This window comes from Physeter macrocephalus, chromosome 2 (assembly GCF_002837175.3).
Source record: "Physeter macrocephalus isolate SW-GA chromosome 2, ASM283717v5, whole genome shotgun sequence".
Taxonomy (NCBI): Eukaryota; Metazoa; Chordata; class Mammalia; order Artiodactyla; family Physeteridae; genus Physeter; species Physeter macrocephalus.
This window is the reverse complement of record NC_041215.1, coordinates 37827708-37837615: the sequence shown is the minus strand read 5'-3', so window position 1 is coordinate 37837615 and position 9908 is coordinate 37827708. Positions and strand designations below refer to the sequence as shown.

Sequence of the window (9908 nt, the reverse complement as noted above, 5' to 3'; positions counted from 1 at the left end):
TAACAGAAAATTCAGAAATACAAATTATTTTAGGAAGATGGTATCTGATAAAGGTAACATTTCAAGTCACTAGGAAGAAAGATGGACTGTTTAATAAATGGTATTGGGACAGAAATATAGCCATCTGAAAAAACATAAAATTGAATCTATACCTTACACCATACCAGAATAAAATCCAAATGAAAAAAGATATAAATGTACACCATGGAATCATAAAGAACAAGAAGAAAACATGGAAAATTATTTTTAAACCATGGAGTAAAGAAAGGCTTTTTAAACTGCCTCTCAAAATCCAGACACCATGGCTATGAAAAACTTTGGTGTGACAAAAATCACTGAGCATAGTAAAAAGACAAATGATTAACGAGGAAGAAATAGTCCCAACACATATCATAGTCAAAAGGCTAATCTCCTTAATATTCAAAGAGCTTCCAGAAGTCAGTAAGAGAAAGTCCTAAAACTCAGTAGAAATTGAGAGTTCACAGAAAAATAAGTGTCTCATAAACCTATGAAAAAAAAATTCAGCCTCACTCATAAAAAGAAAAATGCTATTTAAAACTCTTTGAGATAGCATCTTTTCACCTATTTGATTGGCAAGCATCAAAAAAACAGTCACTATTGTTGAGGCTGTAGGGAAGCAGACACATTGCTGGAATGGAGAGGGGACCATTTGATGATGTGTATCAAGACAAATATACAGAAAACTTTTCATCCAACAATTCCACTTCTGGGAGTTGCCCTACAAAGAAACTCTCTGAAGTGTAAAATGAAATAGGTTCAAGTTTATTCATTGCAGTATTGCTAAGAGTAGGAAAATACCCGAAGCAACCCTAGTGTTTGTCCTAAAGGACTGACTGAATAATATACTCCATAACTCAAGAAAGAAATGAGCAACCTTTCTATATACTGAAAAGGAAATATCTTCAAGGTAGACTGTTAAATGAACAAAGCAAAGAGTAGAACTGCTGTTATGGGCTGAACTGTGTCCCATACTCTCAATTCATGTGTGGAAGCCCTAAACCCCAGTGCCTCAGAATGGAACTGTATTTGCAGATAGAGCCTTTAAAGAGGTAATTAAGTTAAAATGAGGTCAGTAGGGTGGGCCCTAATCCAATCTGACTGCTGTCTTTATAAGAAGGGGAGATTAGGATACAGACAAGATAGATCTATGGACAACCATGTGAGTAGATGACCAAGCCAAGCAAGCCAAGGAGAGAGGCCTCAGGAGAAAGCAATCTTGTCAGCACCTTCATCTTGGACTTCCAGCCTCCAGAACTGTGAGAACATCAATTTCTGTTGTCTAAACTGTTTGTCTGTGGTATTTGTTATGGCAGACTTAGCCAAATGATTCAACTGTGCTAAAGAAGATTATGTAAAAAGGGGAAATGAAAATATATATTTGTAATTACTTTCATACAAACACAAATAATTGTAAAAATCCAAGAAAGTATTGGGTGGGCCAAAAGGTTCATTCAGTTTTTTCTGTAAGATGGATCTAGTAGCGCTTAGTTGTCTTTAACGTCATTCGAAACAATTTTGTTAGATTGTATGTGACAGCTGTCATATCAGCATGCCTTTAAAAAAAGACATCAAAATTGGTGAATTTTTGTGTAGCCATTTTAATATTGAAGATGGAAGAAAAAAAGCAACAATTTCGGCATATAATGCTTTATTATTTCAAGAAAGCTAAAAACGCAACTGAAACGCACAAAAAGATTTGTGCAGTGTACGGAGAAGGTGCTGTGACTGATCGAACACGTCAAAAGTGGTTTGTGAAGTTTTGTGCTGGAGATTTCTCGCTGGACTATACTCCATGGTTGGGTAGACCAGTTGAAGTTGATAGTGCTCAAATCGAAACAACTGAGAACAATCAACATTATACCACACGGGAGATAGCCGACATACTCAGAATATCCAAATCAAGCGTTGAAAATCATTTGCACCAGCTTGGTTATGTTCATCACTTTGATGTTTGGGTTCCACATAAGTTAAGCAAAAAAAACCTTCATGACCATATTTCCGCATGCGATTCTCTACTGAAACGTCATGAAAACGTTCCGTTTTTAAAACAAATTGTGATGGGTGATGTAAAGTGGATACTGTACAACAATGTGGAACAGAAGAGATCATGGGGCAAGAGAAATGACGCGCCACCAACCACATCAAAGGCTGGTCTTCGTCCAAAGAAGGTGATGCTGTGTATATGGTGGGATTGGAAGGGAGTCCTCTATTATGAGCTCCTTCTGGAAAACCAAACAATTAATTCCAACAAGTACTGGTCCCAATTAGATCAACTGAAAGCAGCACTCAACAAAAAGCGTCCAGAGTAATCAACAGAAAATGCATAATCTTCCATCAGGATAATGCAAGACCATATGTTTCTTTGATGACCATGCAAAAACTGTTACAGCTTGGCGGGGAAGTTCTGATTCATCCGCTGTATTCACCAGACATTGAGCCTTCGGATTTCCATTTATTTCGGTCTTTACAAAATTCTCTTAATGGAAAAAATTTCAATTCCCGGGAAGACTGTAAAAGGCACCTGGAACAGTTCTTTGCTCAAAAAGATAAAAAGTTTTGGGAAGATGGAATTGTGAAATTGCCTGGAAATTGGCAGAAGGTAGTGGAACAAAAGGGTGAATATGTTGTTCAATAAAATTCTTGGTGAAAATGAAAAATGTGTCTTTTATTTTTACTTAAAAAACTGAAGGCACTTTTTGCCCCACCCGATAGCAGCAGTGCTTACCTGTGGTGAGGCTAGGGACTGAGTGGACTCTGAGCAAACCTGGGATACAGGTGAGAATGATCATTTTCAAGGTTTGTTTTTCTTTTGCACTGCATGAATGTATTACACATTCTAAAATTAAATTAAAAATAAATAAAAATCTTACATTTTGATGAGAGTATAAAATGGTATAATCATTTTGGAAAAAGGTATGGTCATTTCTTTTAAAAAAATAAGCATACACCTATCACCCAGCAAATTGAAGGTATCTGACAAAGAGAAATGAAAGCATATCTTAATGCAAAGAATTGTACAGGAATTTTCATAGGTTTTTTTTTTAACATCTTTATTGGAGTATAATTGCTTTACAGTGTTGTGTTAGTTTCTGCTGTATGCCTAAGTGAATCAGCTATATGCATACGTATATCCCCATATCCCCTCCCTCTTGCGTCTCCCTTCCACCCTCCTCACTTTGTCATAGCTTACCCTTCCCCCTCCCCATATCCTCAAGTCCATTCTCTAGTAAGTCTGTGTCTTTATTCCCATCTTGCCCCTAGGTTCATCAGAACCATTTTGTTTTTTAGATTCCATATATATGTGTTAGCATATGCTATTTGTTTTTCTCCTTCTGACTTACTTCACTGTGTATGACAGACTCTATGTCCATCCACCTCACTACAAATAACTCAATTTCATTTCTTTTTATGGCTGAGTGATATTCCATTGTATATATGTGCCACATCTTCTTTATCCATTCATCTGTCGATGGTCACTTAGGTTTCACAGCAGTTTTATTGTTAACCAAAATCTGGGATAAGACCACACATCTATCCTCAGGAGAACAATAGCTAATCAAGCTCAGTGGTGTGCAGGGTGACTTTCAATACTTGCACTGGCTCCTGGAATCCAAGGGACACATTTTCAGGAATTTGGCAAGCCAGACTTTATTAAAAATTGAATTATAGGAATTTGATGTAAAGATAAAAGGAATAAATACTCACAATTCACCCTTTCCTAATTACCGTCTTGTTGCCTGTGCCCTGAGGCTCTTGGCAGCTTTGGGACCTGCCAGGTGGAAACTTGGAGCTATGCTAGGCTGTGGGCTCCCTTCCCGCCTCCCTCCCTGGGCGTCACCTCTGGAGCCTGAGCCAGGGCAAGAATGCAACTCATGGGATAATAGTAATCATGGCTTGATTTATTGTTTTGTTAATTTGTTTTAATTTGCATTTGCTAGATTGCAGGCAAGATTCATTTTAAAATATTTGTTGCATTCGCATTTTTTCTTTTGTGAATGATTTATTCATATATCTTTTGCCTCTTTTAAAAAAAATATATTTATTTATTTGCCTGTGTCGGGCCTTAGTTGCAGCACACGGGATCTTTGTTGTGGCATGTGGGATTTTTAGTTGTGGAATGTGGGATCTAGTTTCCTGACCAGATATAAAACCCAGGCCCCCTGCATTAGGAGCGTGGAGTCTTAGCCACTGGACCACGAGGGAAGTCCCTTTGCCTGTTTTTATATTGGAGTCTTAGTGTTTTTCTTGTCAACTATATATAAACTGAGGGTTTAATAGGAAAAAAGCACTGTTTTCTGTTCACCATCTAGCTGGAGGCAAAGTTTTTGAGAGCACAAAACTCTGTTTTGGTTCTGCACATTGGGTTGAACACAGAGATCTATGTCTCTTCCCTTCCAAGGCCCTATTAAGGTAAAAGAAAATGTATTTGTAAAAGTCCTGGAAAACAAGTTAAGGGCACTGTCAGTTAACCAAACATTTTGAGACAATTGAGCATGAGAGAAAGCAATTGGGGTTGGAGGCTTCTGATTAAAGAAGGCAGATCAAGAATACACTTTTGGGCTTCCCTGGTGGTGCAGTGGTTGAGAGTCTGCCTGCTGATGCAGGGGACACGGGTTCGTGCCCCAGTCCAGGAAAATCCCACTGCAGGGACACGGGTCCGCGAAGCGGCTGGGCCCGTGAGCCATGGCCGCTGAGCCTGTGTGTCCGGAGCCTGTGCTCCGCAACGGGAGAGGCCACAACAGTGAGAGGCCCGCGTACCGCAAAAAAAAATAAAAAAGAATACACTTTTACACTTCTATTTTCTCCTTAGACTTTTATGAAACAGATGATAGATGTTTAAAAAATAATAGGCAGCACAGAAAACTGAAGCAGTAGTAGAGGCCCTGGTTGGGTGGGGGAGGGAAAGGACTCACTTTCAAGTGGATGGTTCAAATAGGCAGAAAAACCTGCAACCCAGAGCAAGTGTGACGGGGGCAGAGGGGAAAGGTGGTGAGAAATGGGCCTGTAAAGAACAGTAACTGCAAGGCTGCCTGTGCCACAGCTACACCCCATCTCTCTTCCCCATTCTTGTGTGCATTGCGAGTTTCATGCTTATAGCGGGCAAAAACCCAACTGCTCTCCTCAAAAGAAATGGACTCAACTGAAGAAAGCCAAGGCTTCTCAGCAGATGCCGAGGGCAAAATAAAGTCAAATATAAGTGCACAAAACTCATTGTTTCCTACCCAATAGAGGCAGTTCCAGCATTTCCTCATAGGAGGAGCAAAGGTGTATCAAGCTCGGTGGAAGAGCTTCCTATTCCTGAGCTGGACTTTGCTTTGGCTCAACCCACACTCTGTTCTCACTAGAATTGTATGTCTGTTGGGATGGATTTGGGGTACTGATGAAAATTGGGGGGCTGTTGAAGTCCAACTGCTCTACCCTAAGTTTGGCACGAGGGAGAGGGAGAGGGAGAGGGAGAGGGAGATAGGTGCTGCAGGAAAATAAACAGTAATCCAAAGAGAATATGAGCAGCTGTGATTCATTTAGAAAAGGTAAAGAAAGCTGGAAATAAAAGAATGTCTATTACCTCCTGTTACTTGGAAGATTCACATTCCAGATAATGTGGGATTTGGCAGGGGGATGATATTTTACTTCATGTCCTATTTAGCTTTGCTTTTTTAACCACAAGAACTTATCACTTTCTTTTTTGCAATAAAGAAAGAGTACTAGTAATTGGGAAGTGGGGCTAATCAGGTCATAATTTGGTTTGCCTGGGTTGAGGACCACACATTCTATGGAACCAAGGAGTCAAGCAGCTGATGGAAGCAGAGACCCAGTGGGGTTCCCTGAAGCACACCGTTCAGTATTGGCCACATATTTAGTACTGGGAGATGTGTGGTTTACCCAACGTTAGCCTCCTCCCTACTGTAATTTTCTTGTCAGCAGGCTTGGACAGAAAGCCAATTTTATTAACCAGAAAACTTACTAGTGGGTGCACCTGCTCCAGTTCCCAGAACATCTACCTTCACCAAACTGGATTCAAGTATTACTTTTTCTTGTCCTTAAGTTGTTAAAGTGATTTTTAAGTTGTTTGAGTGATGCATTAAAGAAAATTTGGAAAGTACAGAAAAGTAGGAAGAAGAAATAAGTCACGCACAATCCCATCACTCAAAGACAATATGTTAGTGTATTTTTGGACACTCCAAATCCAAGCCCTGCAAGATAGGTACCTAACACTGAAGGTAGTCAGAGTTAGACTTGTAGCTCTACTGAGAGAGGTCAGTATCCCCTGACGATACTGAGGGACTATACCCTTCACTCAGTTTCCCCTAAAGTTAACAGCTTACATAACCATGGTACACTTGTCAAAACTAAAAATAGCTAATAATTACAATTAACTAAAACCAAGAATTTATTTGGAATTTACAAATTTTTTCACTAACATTTTTTTTTTCCTGTTACAGGATCCCATCCAGGACACTACATTGCATGTGAGTTTCTCAGTCTTTCTTTGTTTTTCATGACCTTCATAGATTTGAGGAATACTGGTGAGGTTATTTTGTTTTGTTTTTTAAAATATTTATTCATTTATTTATTTGACTGCGCTGGGCCTTAGCTGCGGCACGCGGGATCTTTTATTTGCAGCATGTGGGATCTAGTTCCCTGACCAGGGATCAAACCCGGGCCCCCTACATTGGGAGCGTGGAGTCATAGCCACTGGACCACCAGGGAAGTCCCTGGTGAGGTATTTTGTGGAATATCCCTCAATTGGGATTTGTCTGCTGTTTTTCTCATAGTTAGACCTATGCTTGTTCTGGGGAGTAAGAGTGCAGGAAAAGTGACCTTGTCATTACGTCGTATCAAGGGTAAATACTATCAACAAGACTTATTGCTGTTGATGTTAACCTTGATCACGTGGTTGAGTAGTGTTTGTCAGGTTTCTCCTCCGTAGAAGTTATTTTTCCCCTTTCCAACACTGCACTCTGGGAGGAAGTGACCATGCACAGCCCACGCTCAGGGGTGCGTGGGTGGAGATTAATACACCCTCTGTATGGAGCATGATTAATTAGAATTCTATAAGGAAGAGTTAGCTCCTCTCCCCAGTAATGTATTTAATTATTTATTTACAGCAGAATGGACTCTAATATACTTATTTTATATTCTAAGTTATAACTGTGCCAGGTTTGGGCACTGGAAGCTGTTTCAGGTTGACTCCTATGTCCCTTGACAGGCCTACACGCGTTATTTTTGAGCATTCCGTACTTCTGGCGCTACACTATGCTCCAATCAGCTGTACTTTCCCCGAAGCAGTTCTAGAGTCAGTCGTTTCTCTAAAGAGCCCTGCCCGGCTTTCACTGGAGGGTGGTACTTATAAGCAAGATCAGGGGGCCTACAGTTCCTCTTCAGGTGAAACTGAAGCCTGCGCACCCCGCGGATCAGCCAGGCTTGCCCGGGCCCCACCGAACCTCCCGGCCTGCAGTGCGTGCCGTGCGCATGCGCATGCGCTCCGGGGAGACGTGCCGTCGGACGGCGGCCAGGACGCTGGCGTGAGGCAGTCGGAGCCGAGGAGTCCGGCAGTGTCCTTGCGCTCCCGCCCTGCTTCGGTACGCAGCTACAGCCGGAGGCTTTGCAGGTGAATGTTCCTGTCCGGTCCGGGCGGCCCAGACCCCCCTCGGGCCGGGCTCACCCACCCCACGCCCTTCCAGGGAGACCCCAGGCCCGCGCCCTCCGCTTCCCACCCCGAGCGTCGGTCCCTCCGGAGCCTCGCCAGGAGACTCCCGTCAGCGCCCCCCAGCCCCACCCGAGTGCTTCCCCTCTCCTCTCCCCTCAGTTCCATCATTAATAAACCTCTTGACTTTGATCAACTCCTTGGTGCCTTAGTTCCCTCCTCTGAAATGGAAGAAATAATCCTACCCATCTCATTGGGTTGCATGAAGATTAGCAGAATATTTAAATCTCTGTCTCTCCGTATGGAGCTGAAAACACCCATGCTGGTCATGATTCTCACATACGGATATTAGCCAGTTGTATACACCATGGTCACTGTGACTGACTCAATGGGAGCCCCTCCCCTCTCCCCTCCCCTCCCCTCCCCCCTCCCCCAGTCAGTCTAGAGTCTCCCCTGGAGCCGCCCGCCCCGCCAGAGCGCTCCTGCTGCAGCCCCCCTTCCTCCAGGTGATCCCCGCCGGCACCCCGCCTTTCTGCCCGCGGGGCGCAGGTCTCCGCCCCTGCAGCCCGTCTGGTCGAGGGGATTGGGGCTCTTTTTGGTTATCCTGCCGCCCGGAGGTCGCAGCCTCCTTAAGGAGTCCGGAATGGCATTGAAGCTTTGCGCTCTCGGGTGGGGCCCGCCTCCGCTCGTTTCACCTGCTCTTGGGTTTGCAGTGTCGTTGGCTCTCAGTGCTTGGTGTTGTATTATATGTCTTTTTCCACGTTTGATTCTCTCACCTAACTACATTAGGAACCCCAGAGGTCAGGGGTTTTCATTTCGCGTCAGAGTAGTGTTTTTTGTTTGTTTTTAACTCAAAAAAAGAGTAATTTACACATAAATGACCGAATAGTAACGTTCCAGGTTTTCAGCGTGAGTGGGGGAAAGGAATGAGGTCGGACGGTCACAGTGTCCAAAGATCTAGGGGAACATGGTTAATTCCAAACGCCGTTGACTCCTGAGAAGCTTTCGTTGTTTTAATACCCCCTCTGACTAGGACGCGGTGGAGCCTCTGCCAGAGGGAGCGGCGCTTAGTCTAAAGGGAGGGAAGTTCCTGGGTCTTGGTCTTTGAGGAAACCAGTGCCAATGCAGGAAGTGACTTGTGTAAAAGTCACGAGGGGAATTAGGGCCCAAGCTGGGACTGTTAACTACCTGTTTATTTACGATCCTTAATGTTTGTCTGACAAATTAATGACCAAAATATCTGTGTACGTGTGCATGTGCTTCTGCGACTGGTTCTCTTGTGCTCCGGAGTGGCCCCTGGGCTGGGCTGATGGTTTTTGAGGGGAGGTGGGTATTTGGGAAGAGAGCTGGGCAGGTGCTTGTCTGGGCTTCCCTTGTGCTTGGTGTTTACTTAGTGGAGTGGTGATTCCTTAACTCCCCCCATCTCTGAGGGCAGGAATCAAACATATGTTGCAGGATTATCCTGGCAGATAAGAGTGTCTCGCACAGTGTAGGTGGTCAGTAAATGCTTCCTGAAGGAGGCTGCAGAAAAGAGCTCAGAACCTGACAATGGTTCTTTACCAGCATATTTTTAATGGTGTTAGCACATTCTGTAGGTAAATTTCCTGATAATCTCAGGGACTGAATTTGTGAACTGTATAGGTCAGTGGTATAGAAAGAACAGATACCACTCTTGATGTAGTCATATGACTCCTTGGGGGAAGATAGAGGTTTTTCTTTTCTCCTTTTTTTTTTTTAAATTAATTTTTATTGGAGTATAGTTGTTTTACAGTGTTGTGTTTCTGCTCTACAGCAAAGTGAATCAGCTATACGTATACATATATCCCCTCTGTTTTGGATTTCCTTCCCATTTAGGTCACCACAGAGCACTGAGTAGAGAGGTTTTTCTTGACTCCCTCTAGAAGATTTGCTGTACTTCCCAGCTTGCCATCCTACATTAATATTTGGGTTCTTTCTCCTTTCCTCTGTCTTTTTTCTTTTTTACTGGATGTCTAAAGAAATTAAAGAATTACTTTATTAGTGTCAGTAAGTACCAAAAACTGCTAAGTAAAATAAACTATTAAAAATGTTACAAAAAGTGGGCTAGTTGAATCAGTCATGTTTTATTTGTTGTATATTTGCTTCTGAATTTGATCATGTGGCCGGAGTTGAACTTTCTTGCCTCTTTGTTTTAGTCTGTCTGTCCTTTGATGAGTGCTTATATTGGGCTTGTTATTAACTGATTGCTACCTGAAATGGC

The 9908-nt window shown here is 42.7% G+C and overlaps 1 protein-coding gene across 3 annotated transcripts in view; it reads left to right on the top strand.

Annotated features, from left to right (window-relative positions):
• Positions 1-7523: 7523 nt before the first annotated feature.
• Positions 7524-9908, top strand: part of PLEKHB2 (pleckstrin homology domain containing B2) — a 41841-nt gene continuing 39456 nt past the window's right edge. For 2 of the 3 annotated variants that reach the window (XM_024115016.3, XM_007111947.4), the window contains exon 1: positions 7526-7633. The gene's annotated coding sequence lies outside the window, so the exon portion shown is untranslated. Of the gene's footprint in view, positions 7634-9908 lie in introns of all 3 variants that reach the window. The other variant, XM_007111948.4, reaches the window with a different exon arrangement.